The sequence below is a fragment of the Ambystoma mexicanum genome, chromosome 7q (assembly GCF_040938575.1).
Source record: "Ambystoma mexicanum isolate Mex_15411 chromosome 7q, UKY_AmexF1_1, whole genome shotgun sequence".
NCBI classification, from domain to species: domain Eukaryota; kingdom Metazoa; phylum Chordata; class Amphibia; order Caudata; family Ambystomatidae; genus Ambystoma; species Ambystoma mexicanum.
The window spans coordinates 1117538538-1117552146 of NC_090941.1; the positions used below are offsets into that span (position 1 = coordinate 1117538538).

The window sequence follows — 13609 nt, forward strand, 5'->3', positions numbered from 1 at the left end:
AAGGGACTGTTCAGATCGTTCCCGCCGGTGAAGGCTCCGGCCCCGGCGTGGGAGCTCAACGTGGTGCTGACCAAGCTCATGGGACCTCCGTTCGAGCCTCTGCACTCGGCCCCGTTGAAGTTTCTATCGTGGAAAACAGCTTTTCTTGTGGCCATCACCTCCGCACGACGAGTGGGAGAGATCCAGGCCCTTTCCTGCAAGGCCCCGTACTTGACTTTCCACGACACTAGGGTAGTGCTCAGGACGCACCCCTCCTTCATGCCCAAGGTACCGTCGGACTTCCATCTCAACGAACCCTTGGTGTTACCTGTGTTCTTCCCGTCGCCTTCGTCGCCGGCTGAGAGGACTTTGCACTCGCTGGATGTAGCTAGAGCGCTGAAGTTCTACGTGGACCGCACGAAGGGTTTTCGGAAGACGTCACAACTCTTTGTGAACTTTGGACCTGTCAATCAGGGGAAGGCTCTCTCGAAGGCTTCCATCTCCAGATGGCTCTCCGGCTGTATCATGTACTGTCACCGGTTGGCAAACCGACCGCTGCCTGGCCGTCCGAGAGCCCATTCCACCAGAGCGATCGCAGCTACCACGGCGTTCCTATCTGGTGTGCCCCTGCTGGACATATGCAGGGCTGCTACGTGGAGGTCGACGCACACCTTCACGAAATTCTACTGCGTCGACCGGGATTCCAGGGAGGAGTCCAGGGTCGGCCAAGCAGTGCTGCGCAACCTGTTCGCCTGAGGTGAGCCTGGTGAGGAGGTAAGATGCTTAATGTTGAGCCTTTGCCACCTCCCGTGGTTGTGCATGTGTGTACTGCTATGTATTCTTTATTCATGAGCATGTGAATCCATGCCAGACCCCATGCTGGAGAAGGAACAAGTTACTTACCTGTAACTGTTGTTCTCCAGCATGGGTCTGGCATGGATTCACATGCGAACCCTCCCGCCTACCCCTCTGCGGCTCTTCACTTGGTCATACTGCCACTTCACGTGCTTCCAAATCTGAAGATGGCTGCCAGAGGCGGTGCTTAGGTAGAGGGCAGTCATTGGCTGTGGTCAGTATGACGCAGAGACCAGTGATTGGTTATTACTGCGAAAGACAGATCAGAAACGAAACTGATACTGGTTTTTTCTTTACCGAGGATTCCCAGCCTGACGACGGGGAATATTCATGAGCATGTGAATCCATGCCAGACCCATGCTGGAGAACAACAGTTACAGGTAAGTAACTTGTTCCTTATTGATTTTCCTGAGCACAAGGTGCGTTATTGTGATAAGTGTACATAACCTTTGAATATTAATTATATAAAGACTGTGTTTTCAGTAATAGTGTGTGGACATTCCTTTGTGGGGGCTTGGGGATACACTGTACTTAAGAACCAGCCTGCATCACCTCCTGAGAAGCTAGGCCTTGATTGCTCGTCCATTGCTACCGTAATCGAGAATCTTGGCTGGGGTCTTCTGTGCCTCTCCTCTACCATATAGAGAGCGGAAGTACAGACCCCCCCACCGGTCTTGACAACTATCCTCACCCAACCTCGGCAACTGGAGCATCTCCATGAGATCCTCACCTCTACATATCCCCTCTCACTCGTATAGAGCTCCTTATAGTATGCTACAAAGGCCGCATTGATCTCTTTTTGCGTCCCAACTATCCCTCCGGCATTAGATCAGACCTGAGTTATGACGCGACTCGGACTCTCCCTACTACTTAGCCATGCTAAAAGCTTGCCCGCCTTATCCCCCTCCCCGTGGAGTCTCACATCCCGTCTATTATCATCAAAGTGTGACAGCTCCGCCAGGGTCTTCTGGTGGAGCACCAATGCTCGCGCCAGGGTTTCCCCCACCTCTGCCCCACCCGCTGCCTCTCTATCTAGTCCCACTACCTGGGCCTCCGTCCGCTGTAACGTCTCTAAGAGGCGCTTCCTCATCCCAACTATCATGGCCAAACATTTCCCCCTAATTGTCGCCTTAAATGCGTCCCATAACAGTCCCCTAGTGTCCACCGTGCCCTCGTTTAATTCAAAGTACAACCTGATCTCCTCTCTAAGCTCCGCTACAAAGGCCCCATCTCGTAACGCCTCCCTCCGCATCCGCCACAACCGCCGCAGGGGGCTTTCACTGGGCCCGCACAAGGTCGTCACCAGAGGGGAGTGGTCCGATAGAATGCGCCCCAAATAAGTAGTTTCCCCAAAATAGTGACAATGTTCCCTTCCTGTTACCATATAATCTAAACACGAGTAGGAACCATGCACACTCGAGTAATAAGAGAAACCCCTTTCCTCCCTGTGTTTCTCCCTCCAGATTTCCACCGGTCCAGTTCCCGCATTACCTCCTGTAATGACCCCGCCATATACTTCTTTGGTCCCCACCCCCAGTACCTTGCTCGTCCAGCCGCTCATCCAAGACATTTAAAATCTACCCCCATATTATCATTTACCCCCCTATACGCCTCCATCATACGCAACACTGAGGGGAAATACTCTTTGTCATCCACATTAGGCGCATATGAGTTAATCAGACATAGTGACCTATTCTCCCACATACCGCGTACCAGGACCGTCCTACCTCCCTATCCACCACCCCCCGCTCCAGTCTCAGTGGCACCCCCCTTGCCACCCAGATAAGAACCCCCCCTCGCCTGAGTTGAGTATGTTGTGCCCCGTATCTGACGCCCCCCCACAGTTTCTCCAACTTCCCCAACACCTCCACATTTGCGTGTCTCCTGCAACAGGGCCACCTGTATCCCCTGCCTCTTCAAATATTCCCCCACCCTCCTCCTCTTCTGATAGTTCCCCAGCACATTCCATGTCCCAATCTTCAAACTTCCCATCTTACTCATTCAACATGTCGGAATTTGCCCCAAAGTCAGCCCCTCTCACATGACATCATCCCAATGTTCCCTCTCCCACTTTTAACTGCTGTGCCAAGTTTCACATCCAATGGTCTTGTACACGCCCCCCTCCCGCACCGAACCCCAACTTGGTGCTATCCACCCAAACTCTCCCCCTCCCCCCCTAGTCCCCCTTCCCCTCCTCCCCCATCCCTTCTCTCCATTCCCCTCCCATAATAGTAGACCCACTAAACTATTCCACCCCTCTTCCTCCCCTCCCTCGGGGCTGGCAGTTAGTGGTGTCGGTTAAACTAGGGGTATCACCATCTGCCCCATGCAGCCCCACATACATCTTCCCCTCCTTCTCCAGTAGCACCCCACGCTCAGGAACAGCTTCTGCTGGGGGTCTCCCTCAACAGCCTCATGTTAGGCTTTATCCACACCTTCCCCATCCTGAGCCGTCCCCACCCTAGGACCATCTGGAGAAGGATCCCCTTTATGTTGCCTCATGTCCAACCAGTCCCATACCTCTTTCGGGCCGGTGAAAAACCATGACTCCCATATCCCCCCCCGACCCCCCCCCCCCCACCCCCTCGACAACACTTTCAACTTCGCCAGGTAAAACATCGTATATTTTAAGTTGAGTTCCTGCAGACGGCGCCTACCACATAGTAGGATCTCCTCTGACGTTGTACCTCAAGCGTAAAGTCCGGAAAAATCCTCAACTTTGCATTTCCGATCGCATACTGACCCACCCTGCGAGCATCCTGCAGAATGGCGTCGCGATCCCGAAGTTCATGATTTTAGCCACTAGCACTCTCGGCGGGGCACCCAGCGGCGGAGATCTTCCTGGAACCCTATGTGCCCTTTCCACAGTAAAGAGGTTGGACAGGCCCTTGATCCCCAGGACTTTTAAGATCAGATTTTCCACAAAAAGCTCCGCGCTAGGGCCTTCCTCCCTCTCCGGGACACCAACCAGACGGATGTTGCAGCGCCTGGAGCGACCCTCCGCATTCTCAGCTCTAACTTTCAGGGTTCGAGTTGTGCCTATAAGGCCCGCCACCTGTTTCTTTAGCTTTTGGACATCATCCGCCACCGTACTGACCCTCTGTTCCACCTCCGTAACTCTCTTGCACACTTTGCGGAGGTCTGCCCTCACCAGAGAGACATCCACTGGTACCTCCTTAATGCTCTCCTGAAGAGTATCCCTGGAGACCTGTATCGCCTCCATTAGCGAGTCCAGGGTCACAGGGATTCTTTCCTCCCCTGGGGATCCCCCCTGTTGATCTGGTCCCTCGTCTCTGGGGCCTGTCTTTTGCCTCTGTGTACTTCTCCATCCACTGCTGGCTTTTGCCCATGGTACACCAGTTCCAATAGGCACCCCCCCTCAGGCGCATATCTTGCGGTCTGTCCTCAGCTGGCACCCTCGTGCCTAATTCCACCTATTCCGCCTGAGTCTTCCTTCAGGAGCCCACCTCTCTCTCAGCAGTCTCCAACCTCTGCAGATTCCACGCAAAACGTCCAGCCCCAGCAACGTCCTCCAGCCTGCGTCCCCTTCTTTTCCAGCAGTCCTCAGTACCCGCTCTATTACTCAATCAGGGCCGATCTCCAAGGCCCCCCTCTATGCGCCACACTCAGCAGGTACAGGGGGGGAACCCCGCTCCCAGGGACCCTCCACCCCTCACTCCACTGAATAGTTTCCGGCCGGAGCGTGACGGTCAAACACCCCGGAGGCAGGCAGGGAGACTTCCATAACCTCCCAACAGGAGAGAAACCGGAGAACAGACCTCCCAGCCCCCGCCTCGGAGGCTTCTTCCACCAACACTTCTACCGCCTCCGGGGGCCCACTCCAAGCCCCACCGCCAGGGGGAGTCACTGCTGCGTCTTGCTCTCCCACACCGGCGGAGGGAAAATGTCCCCCACAACCTCCGCGCTCTTTGCAGAGCCGGCACCTGGGCCTCTTCTCCTCTCAGGGACATGCAGCCAACAATGTCTTTGTGTGGACAGAACCCCCCACACGGGACCTACCGTGCGGGCCCCCGTTCACTGTTTCCTCACGAGGTTCCGTCTCTCAGCCCGCACAGCAACAGCCGCTCCCGCAGCCCGGGCTCTCAGTTCTGCCGGAAGGTCCCTTCTTCGCGGCGCCACTCGGTCCTTCTGTTCCCGCCGCCGTGCCAGCCGGCACCCCGCCTTTGTTTCCTCCCGGCCACTCCTCTCCAGACACCAACCCCTGGATCACAGCCGGCACTCCTCCTGCCGCTATCTCTGCGGGCCGACCAGCGCCACTCCCAGAGGCAACTCGTTCCACCGTCTGCCACCCGATCCAATCCTACTCATGCTTCGCCCAGCAGGGTCCGTTCTTCCACCTCTGCCAGGGACACCTCCGCTCTCACCAGGACCCTCGCTGCCCCCGGAGAGCAATGTCCATTACCAGCACCCACGGGCTCCTCACGGGTCTTCCTCATCACTCTTGGAGCTCCACAGGGGCCATCTTGGGCAGCTCTTCCCGCCAAAGCACCAGACTTTTCGGCGTGCCTCCCAAACTACACCCCGCACCGCATCTCTCCTCAAGCGGATTATCCTTCACCCCGGCACTTCAACTTCGTTCCCTAATACTTTCTACAGCATCCATGGGGATTTTACACAGGATTTCATGCGGATTTCGGCGGCTGCACGGGAGCACCCGGGAATTCATCTGCACATGGATCGGCAGTTGGCCACGCCCCCCGGGTGTGTAAGATTAATAACATGTACAGTTAATTCTTAACAAGTTTCCTAGTAATTCAGTTACTACTTTAGTAATGCTGTTTAACATTCCATATATACCTCAAATATGCATTCATGCACTAGTATAACAGTTACTTTACACGCTTCAGCCACTTTATAGATTCTACCGGTGTGTACACTAAAAAGCTATCCATTAGGCATATTTAATGTTTAACGTGTGATTTTACATATTCAATCATACATTTGGTCACACATACTCTGCGTTCATTCCAAATGTACAATTTATACATCTTCATGAATCAGTTCAGCAACTTTGTACATTTTACAGCCAAGTTCATAAATAAGAATATATATCATACCGTGTAGTACAAGAGGGGATTATGTCTCACGGAACAAAAAAGTAATAGACTTCTACTGGTAAAATAGCCAAGTAAACCCGGTCAGGAAAACGAGAGAACCAACATATATTCAAATTTTATTCACATAATAGACACAAAAAAGTACCCAAATGTTCATTATATATTTTATCCAAAACATCAAGTATTGTTATAAAGCACAAGGCATCATGAAAAACATGCATTCTTTGAGGCTTGAAGTGCAAATGAGCTACTCAATCGATACCAATGTATAATGTGAGAAAGACCACTCACTCCATGTGATCTATGGTTCACGAAGGGTAAGGCTGTGTTATTCTCAGGCATGTAATAAAGTGTTTCCCTAAGGCATATAATAAAGTGCAAGACAAGCATAAAATTGTTAGTCAAGATTAAAGTGCTATGTTTTTCATGATGCCTTGTACTTCAGGTTTATTAGGTTCCCCCATGTCCACGACAAAGGAATACCCATCTCTTCGATATATATCATAGCGTACCATTTATAGTTTCTACCAGTTTGTGCGCTTTGTATGCTTCACAGCTTCAACAGGTGGGCACGCTAAACAGTACTAATATCATTATTAGCGTACAATACAGAAACATTTAACCAACATCACACACAATGTTCAGTTTAAGAAAACTGTACGGTTCGCATAATATGCGTATTTGTTTACATTTTTTTTATTTGACACTTATGCTTTTTAAAATGTCCCTTTTTAATTGTATACCTTCAATAATTACTTATGTACGCTTAATGTAATGTTTATCACTTTGTAAACTTAATAAACGTGACCACTTTAACACGTGTATATGTTAAACAGTACATATAACGGCATACAAATAACAAAACGTACCCACATTAAACATATAATGTACAGCTTTTAAAAATGTATGCTTAAACAAATAAGTATAGTAATTCCAACATCTTGTAATATATCACATATTGATTTTAACATTTTACATATTACACACTTAAGTACATAAATTACTCTTTCTAAATTGTCATTAACATTCACATGTACGTGTTTTGTTTTTATAGGTGAAAGATCAGTTAATACTAGACAAAAATAAAATATAACCAAATATTGAGAAGAATAAACAAACATCATCTTGTAAGTATAATTTATTGTAAAAATATGTACAACTAAAACTTGCAAAGTTAACAAAAGTAAAACCAAATTGTCGTCTGTCCAAAACATTCAATATATATATATATATATATATATATATATATATATATATATATATATATATATATATATATTTTTTTTTTTACAACACATTTTATCTATATGTATAAAAGTGAAAATGTATGGTTTGTGGCTTTGTGTATGTTCCCTATACAGTTCCACTCTGTTTAATCAATCTTCACACCAATTTGCACAGTCACCTGTACCTATGAGGGAATGAAAGCCTGGGCAAGGGCGGGGTACATCCGTTAGTAATACAATAAAAGTAGCACATCATTTGTCTTTGATTTAGAAAAATAAAGGCCATTTGTCATTTAAATATGTGCAATCATAACAAAGGTAAAGCAAAATTGGGGTTTCTGCCAAAAAACAAAAACCCAATTGGCTTTTAAAAATAAGAATGAAAAGGGGCGTGGCTTGGGCAGCCATGGAGTAGGACGTACTTCCTGAGCAGCTCCGGAGGATCCGACATATAATCCGTGAAAACTACCTACAAAAACGCGCTACTGGTTCCAGGATTGACTATACATGCATGGGAACGTGTGTTCTGCTCACTGTATAAAGACCGAGTGAATCGTGTGTGGAATTCTGGAGGAATTGCTCGGCGAAGACGGCGGCTGCTCCGTCCATTGTCACACAAGATGGCCGACAACAAAGGAAACGAAACTGAAGCACCCGGAGCGGCAGAATAGAGACGGCAGCCGCGGGGAAAGAATGATGATGGCGAAGTGGAGACGGAGCGAAACCCCTGCGGCGGTAAGCCTTGTGTCTCGTTGGCCTGCCTGCTTACCCGGAAGGCAAGAGCCCGGTCGGGGAGGGGGTAGTTGCGATGTCAGACCTGCGCACTTCCCTGGAGGCTAAAATAGACACAGTAGGTATAGAAGTCACCCTGCTGAGGCAAGATGTCAGGGGGCTGGCGGAACAAACGAGCAGCCTGGAAGGTGCGGTGAAAACCAACACGGACACCAGCACTAACAACGCGAAGGAGATCCATGTACTCAAACAGGTAGCTAACCTGGAGTCTCGAGCGGAGGAAGCGGAAGGGAGAGCGAGGAGGAACAATATTCGCGTGGTGGGCTTGCCAGAGGGTGAGGAGGGACAGGACCCGACAGACTACGTCGAGAACCTACTCCTACAAGGAATTGGGGCTGGCAAACTCTTGCAGGGATTCGCAGTGGAGCGTGCACATAGAGGCCTTATGAGGAAGCCGAGACCAGAGGCCCCTCCCCGGGCGATAATTGCCAAAATATTGAACTACAAAGACCTCGAGAAAATACTGGAGTACTTACGAAAAGGTGGAACAATCGAAAGGGCCTAGAGCACCATCACGGCGTATCCGGACTACACTAAATTGGTCCAGAGGCAACGGTACAGCTATGTGGCAATCAAAAGAAGGCTGCGCGCGGCTGGGATAAAATATATGCTTCTGTAACCTGTGAAATTGAAGGTGGTGCACAAGAGCAAAATGTATTTTTTTTGACACTCCGGAAGAAGCAACGACGTGGCTGGATCTGCAGGGCTGCCCGGAACGAGACACGGAAGAGACCCAAGAGGGACACGATATGTGACTGGGATACGGTATGCATACTGTTAAGGCGTTGAGTGAGCACCCCAGGGGTGCCTAGATGAGGATTAAGAACAATGGGTCGTCCGACCTGGGTATAGGGGCGAAAGACTAATCGAACCATCTAGTAGCTGGTTCCCTCCAAAGTTTCCCTCAGGATAGCTGGCGCTCGGAAACCCCAGTTTTATCTGGTAAAGCGAATGATTAGAGGTCCTGGGGCCGAAAAGATCTTCTTTCCACGCTTGTAGTACAGAGTTGTTCATGGTGGGTGGTTTCTCAATATTTCTATTGCTGGAAATTTTTCATCTGATAACAATTTGCGCAGTATGTCTAGTTGATTCTTTTTGATGATTGAAGATATTGACTGGGTGGCTATTTCATGGCGTATTCTGGTCATTGGATAGGAGGATGGTAATTTTTTAATCTTAAGCCAGAATGTTGCTTCTAGTCTCGTCCAGGTTGTTGTTTTTGCATATGGCATTGCTTCGCTTCCATATGTTATTGTCGGAATTAGCTTTTGTCTGTAGTACAATAGTATTGGTTTAAAGGAGACATTTCAAAATGTTCAATGGATCACGCATCCCTGTCAGGCTAGTGATTGCATTTTTGATTCTAGCTTGGTGATCCATTGTTTTTCTACTTTTTATTGGTTTGTTATGTCCAGGAATGTTGTGACTTGATCTAGTTGGTTGTCATCAAGAGTCATGTTGGGTTTGGGTTTCTTGAAAGGTTGCTTCGTCAGTGACATCACTTTTGTTTTGTCTGTATTAATTTGGAGTTCGTTTTGGTTCATATATTCTCCCAATAGTTGTAGGCTTTTCTGTAGAGCAGATGTTGTTTCATCCAATAGCACAATGTCATCTGCATACATAATTACTGGTACTGGGATCGAGTTTATTTTGGGCGGATTTAGATCGCTGTTTTTCATGTGGTCTTCGAAGTCTGCATTGTACAGCGTGTAAAGAGTTGCTGCCAGCGGGCATCCTTGTTTTAATCCGTTGACTGTCTGGATAGATGGAATGCTGATTCCATTTTTTGTCAGTTTGATTTCTACAGAAGTATTTGAGTAGAGCAATTTGATTGGCTCCCATATTTCAGCGGGATAATTCCATGCCGTTTGTTTTTTCCACAGATTGTCTTGATGTGGAGTCAAACGCCATATGGACGTCGATGAATGCTGCGTGAACCAACATTTTGTTTTTTTATTGCTTCATGTTTGATTAAATTCAGAAGCATTACATTTATGTTTGTGCCAACGTTGGATATGAAGCCTGTTGAATAGCGAATCGCTCATTTTCTGACACCAAGTCTTTTAGTTTTTTGAGTAGAATTGATGCGAATAGCTTCCCTAGTGGGTCAAGGAGAGCTATTAGTCTGAAATTTTGCAGATCGTCTCGCAGACCTTGTTTGTAGAGTGGGACTTTTGTTGCAGTTTGCCAAGATTGGGGAATCTGATTATTTCTGTTGATTGTATTGAGCACTTGTTCCATGAAGCTCACCCACAAGTGTTCATCTTTCTTGATCGCTGCATTTGAGAGACCACCGGGCCCCGGTGCGTGGGAGCCATTCAATTTGTGGATCATTTCCATCAGTTCTTGCTTGTTGTATTGTATGCACCACTATTTTTTCGAGCTTGATTGGATATCGCTTATGTCAGTGCTCCGTTGGCAGTATATAGCAGAAAAGTGTTGCATCCATTGTTGTTGGGTGACGTTTGCTGTCAAATCTTGTTGTTTTTTTTGCGTTGTTGTTCAGCAGGTTCCATAGTTCTCTTAGGTTGTGTGTTTTGTATGACCTCATGATTGCTTCTGTATCCTCTTGTAGCAGTGTCTTTTGGAATGATTTTGTCCAATTTACATAGGATTGTTTTTTGCCTTTTTTTATCTGCTGATTACTACTAGGGTTGTTGCTATTTCTCAGCCGACGGATTGTCTTCTGCATTTCTTTTTTCCTCTCTGCCAGTTCTGCGTTGAAGGTGTGATGCGTCTTGTCATACTTCTTCTTCGCCTTGAGAAATGGAGTTAGGAGATGGATATAGTTGAGTTTGTCTGTCTTTCATCAATGGATGCTGTATTTGGCTGTTTAACTCTTGGGTTTGAGATTGGGTGATTCGGAGTCTTGGGTTTTTGCCCACAATTTCTATCGGTGTACATGAGTGTTTTTTTTCTCGGTTCCGCTAGTCCCTGGCCTTTAGCTGATAGTTAGTAGTGGTCGCTTGTTGTGGGTGGGATCTGCGGAAGCTTCAGTTATTGATTCTTTCAGTTCATCTGATAGTTAGATGTAGTCTATTACTGCTGAGGAGGTTCCTCTTGCCCAAGTCGGTTTGATTGTGCCTGTGTCATCAATTGGCTGCTTTAAGTGTGTAAGGTTCCGTATGTTCATGTCTTTCTGCCATCTCTTCGCTCTCAAGGATAGGTCTGCGTTGCTCATTGGTTCTCCTTTATTCATATACAGATGAATGTTCAAGTTGCCGCAAATAATGAATTCGGCATGGTTGTATATTGCAAATGTTTCGTCTATCTTTATAAAAATACCATCCAGAACAGTTATCGCTGATGGTTGCAGGATTCCAGTAGACGTTAGTAGGGATATCGGACGTTCAGGTTGCTCCTGTATGCTTGGTGCGTGACTTTGTTGTATTTTTATTATCGTGTTTTGAATCCACGAGTTGATGTTATTAGTGCTCACTATACTCCGGGTTGGACTAATATTTATCGATGTGAGAAGGCCTGATTAGGGTCTTCCTTGGGCTCCTTTGATTGCCGGGTTCAGGAGAGTGGTAAATCCATCGCAAGCGGGTTTTTCCGTAAACCATGTTTCTTGCAGGCATATAATATTAAAAGATTCTAGGATGGATGACGGTTGATTGAATAGATGCGTGTTGTCTCTTGTATTCCATGTGCATATGTGTTAAATAGTGAGCCAGAGACTATAAGGTTGGATAACAAATGAGGTTTATTGTACAGCTCACCGTGGCTCTGTAGGTTCAAGGCACTTTAATACAGTTCGAAAAGCAAAAACAAGGATTCTGGGCCCCTCCTTCACTGAAAGGCAGACTGCAATGAGTGAACCCGGAATTACAGCAGCTCTTCAAACAAAACGCCATTCATAGGTTGAAAACCATGGATACAGCTGTCCCTTGAAATAAATGCAGTTCGTAAGGTTGGCTGCCGTACTTTGCAAATAAAATGCCGGTCTTTAAGGTGAGACCAAAGGTTGCAGCTGTCTCTTGAGAAAAATGTAGTTCATAAAGATTAGGGCGTTTTTCCTCTGCACGCCCGTCAAAACACACAATTGTTTACTGCTCTGCCAACTCGGGTCGAATCACCCAATAAACAAAACTTCCTGAAGCCACTTTTCACCTCTTTTCCAGCTCCTTTCCCATCTGGAGTTTTCCTTCCTTCCGCAGACGGGCTTGCCTGCCGGGTAGATAAGGCGTCCACCGGAGGGTGTTCCTTTTCCAACTAGTAAGCCCACCGGTACTGGGGACTGGCCTCGTTTCATTCCGTGCCTCTGCTGTCAGCCTCCTTCCATTCCTAAAAACAGAGGGAGAGCTGGAGTAGTTTTGGGAGCCTTTTAACCCGCATGCCCCCTCCTCCCTGGTAATGAACGTTGGGTGTTCCCATCCCCAGTGTTATCACACCTGATGCTAATTCTCCTCCCTGCTTGATTCTCGTGGAGTGAGTTTTAGTGTTAAACCGTGACTGTGGAAGTCCACCTGAATAGGGAAATGCGGTTTTTCATCTCCTTTGCCTTATTTCTTTTCCCCTTTTCTGGCTTTTATACTGATGAGGTCTTTGCTGAGGCATTCTGGGATATGTAGTCCGTGTCTCTATTTGTTTGCTCGTTTCCCTCATATTTAACATTATTTTGTTCTGTGTGATGACTGGCTTATACCCCTCCAGGCTGTTCAGTTCTGTATCTTCATCCCTTGTTAGGGCGGCCGATACTGATTCCCTATCACAATGTGGACCAGTTTAATTCACTTTTCTTTGATGGTTATGATTCCACTGATGGATTTAGATTCTTTAAACTGACTTTTGTAGACTCGTCGACAGGGATAATTTTCGTCATCTAGCTCTGGAGAACCAATAACATCCATTTCACAGGAAATGCCAACTTCCATTTCCAAGGAGGAGACAAAGGGGAAACCCAAGGTCTGAAGGAAAAAGCAAGATGGCACTCCTGTGCATCCAACAAGGACATACCCGAGGGGACTGTCCAAAGTCATACCTCTGACTCCTCCACCAGTTGAGGCTGAGTGTGAGAAACCACCAGGAGGGGTTGAATCAGCTGCTGAAGATTCAGAGCTGGAAGAAGACCTTCCCCCCCTCTTGGAGATCTGGCTCCTAAAGACCATCCTGAGCTGCAGTCTTTACTGGCAGATGGTGGCCCCTGTAAGGCAGACTTCAACAGAGGTCAAAGAAAGTGTCCTACTCTTGAAGGACTTCGCCAACAGGCAGCTTTCCAGCTGGATGGGCAAGAGCCAGGGAAGCACAGGTTGTACTGGGAAGAGGGCCTCTTCTACAGTGAACCTACTGAGTCTATCCCAGGGGACTAGAGAAAACTTGTAGTGCCCCAGGAGATAAGACACCAGTTCCTACAGTTAGCCCATGAGATTCCTTTAGCTGGCCATTTAAGTTTTAAGAAGACCAAGGAAAGGATTTCTCTGTATTTCTACTGGCCTAAGTTGGGGTCTGATGTAGATACATTCTGTAGGAGCTGTCACACTTGTCAGACATCTTGCAAGAGTGGAGCCAAGAATGTGGCAACTTTTTGGTGCCTCTCCCTGTGGTGGGAGTCCCTTTTGAGAGGGTGGGAATCAACATTGTTGGTCCCTTAAACCCCTCCAACCTCTTCAGGCAATCAATTCATATTGGTTGTGGTTGACCATGCTAGCAGGTAAGTTGGGGGGAGTAGGGGGAAGG

General features: G+C 47.6%; 1 protein-coding gene across 3 annotated transcripts in view; it reads left to right on the forward strand.

Annotated features, from left to right (window-relative positions):
* Nucleotides 1-13609, forward strand: part of APBB1 (amyloid beta precursor protein binding family B member 1) — a 1513529-nt gene that overhangs the window by 83208 nt on the left and 1416712 nt on the right. For 2 of the 3 annotated variants that reach the window (XM_069640532.1, XM_069640534.1), the window contains exon 2: nucleotides 6967-7039. The exons of the other annotated variant lie outside the window; for it this stretch is intronic. The gene's annotated coding sequence lies outside the window, so the exon portion shown is untranslated. The remainder of the gene's footprint in view (nucleotides 1-6966; nucleotides 7040-13609) is intronic. 3 annotated transcript variants of the gene reach the window in all.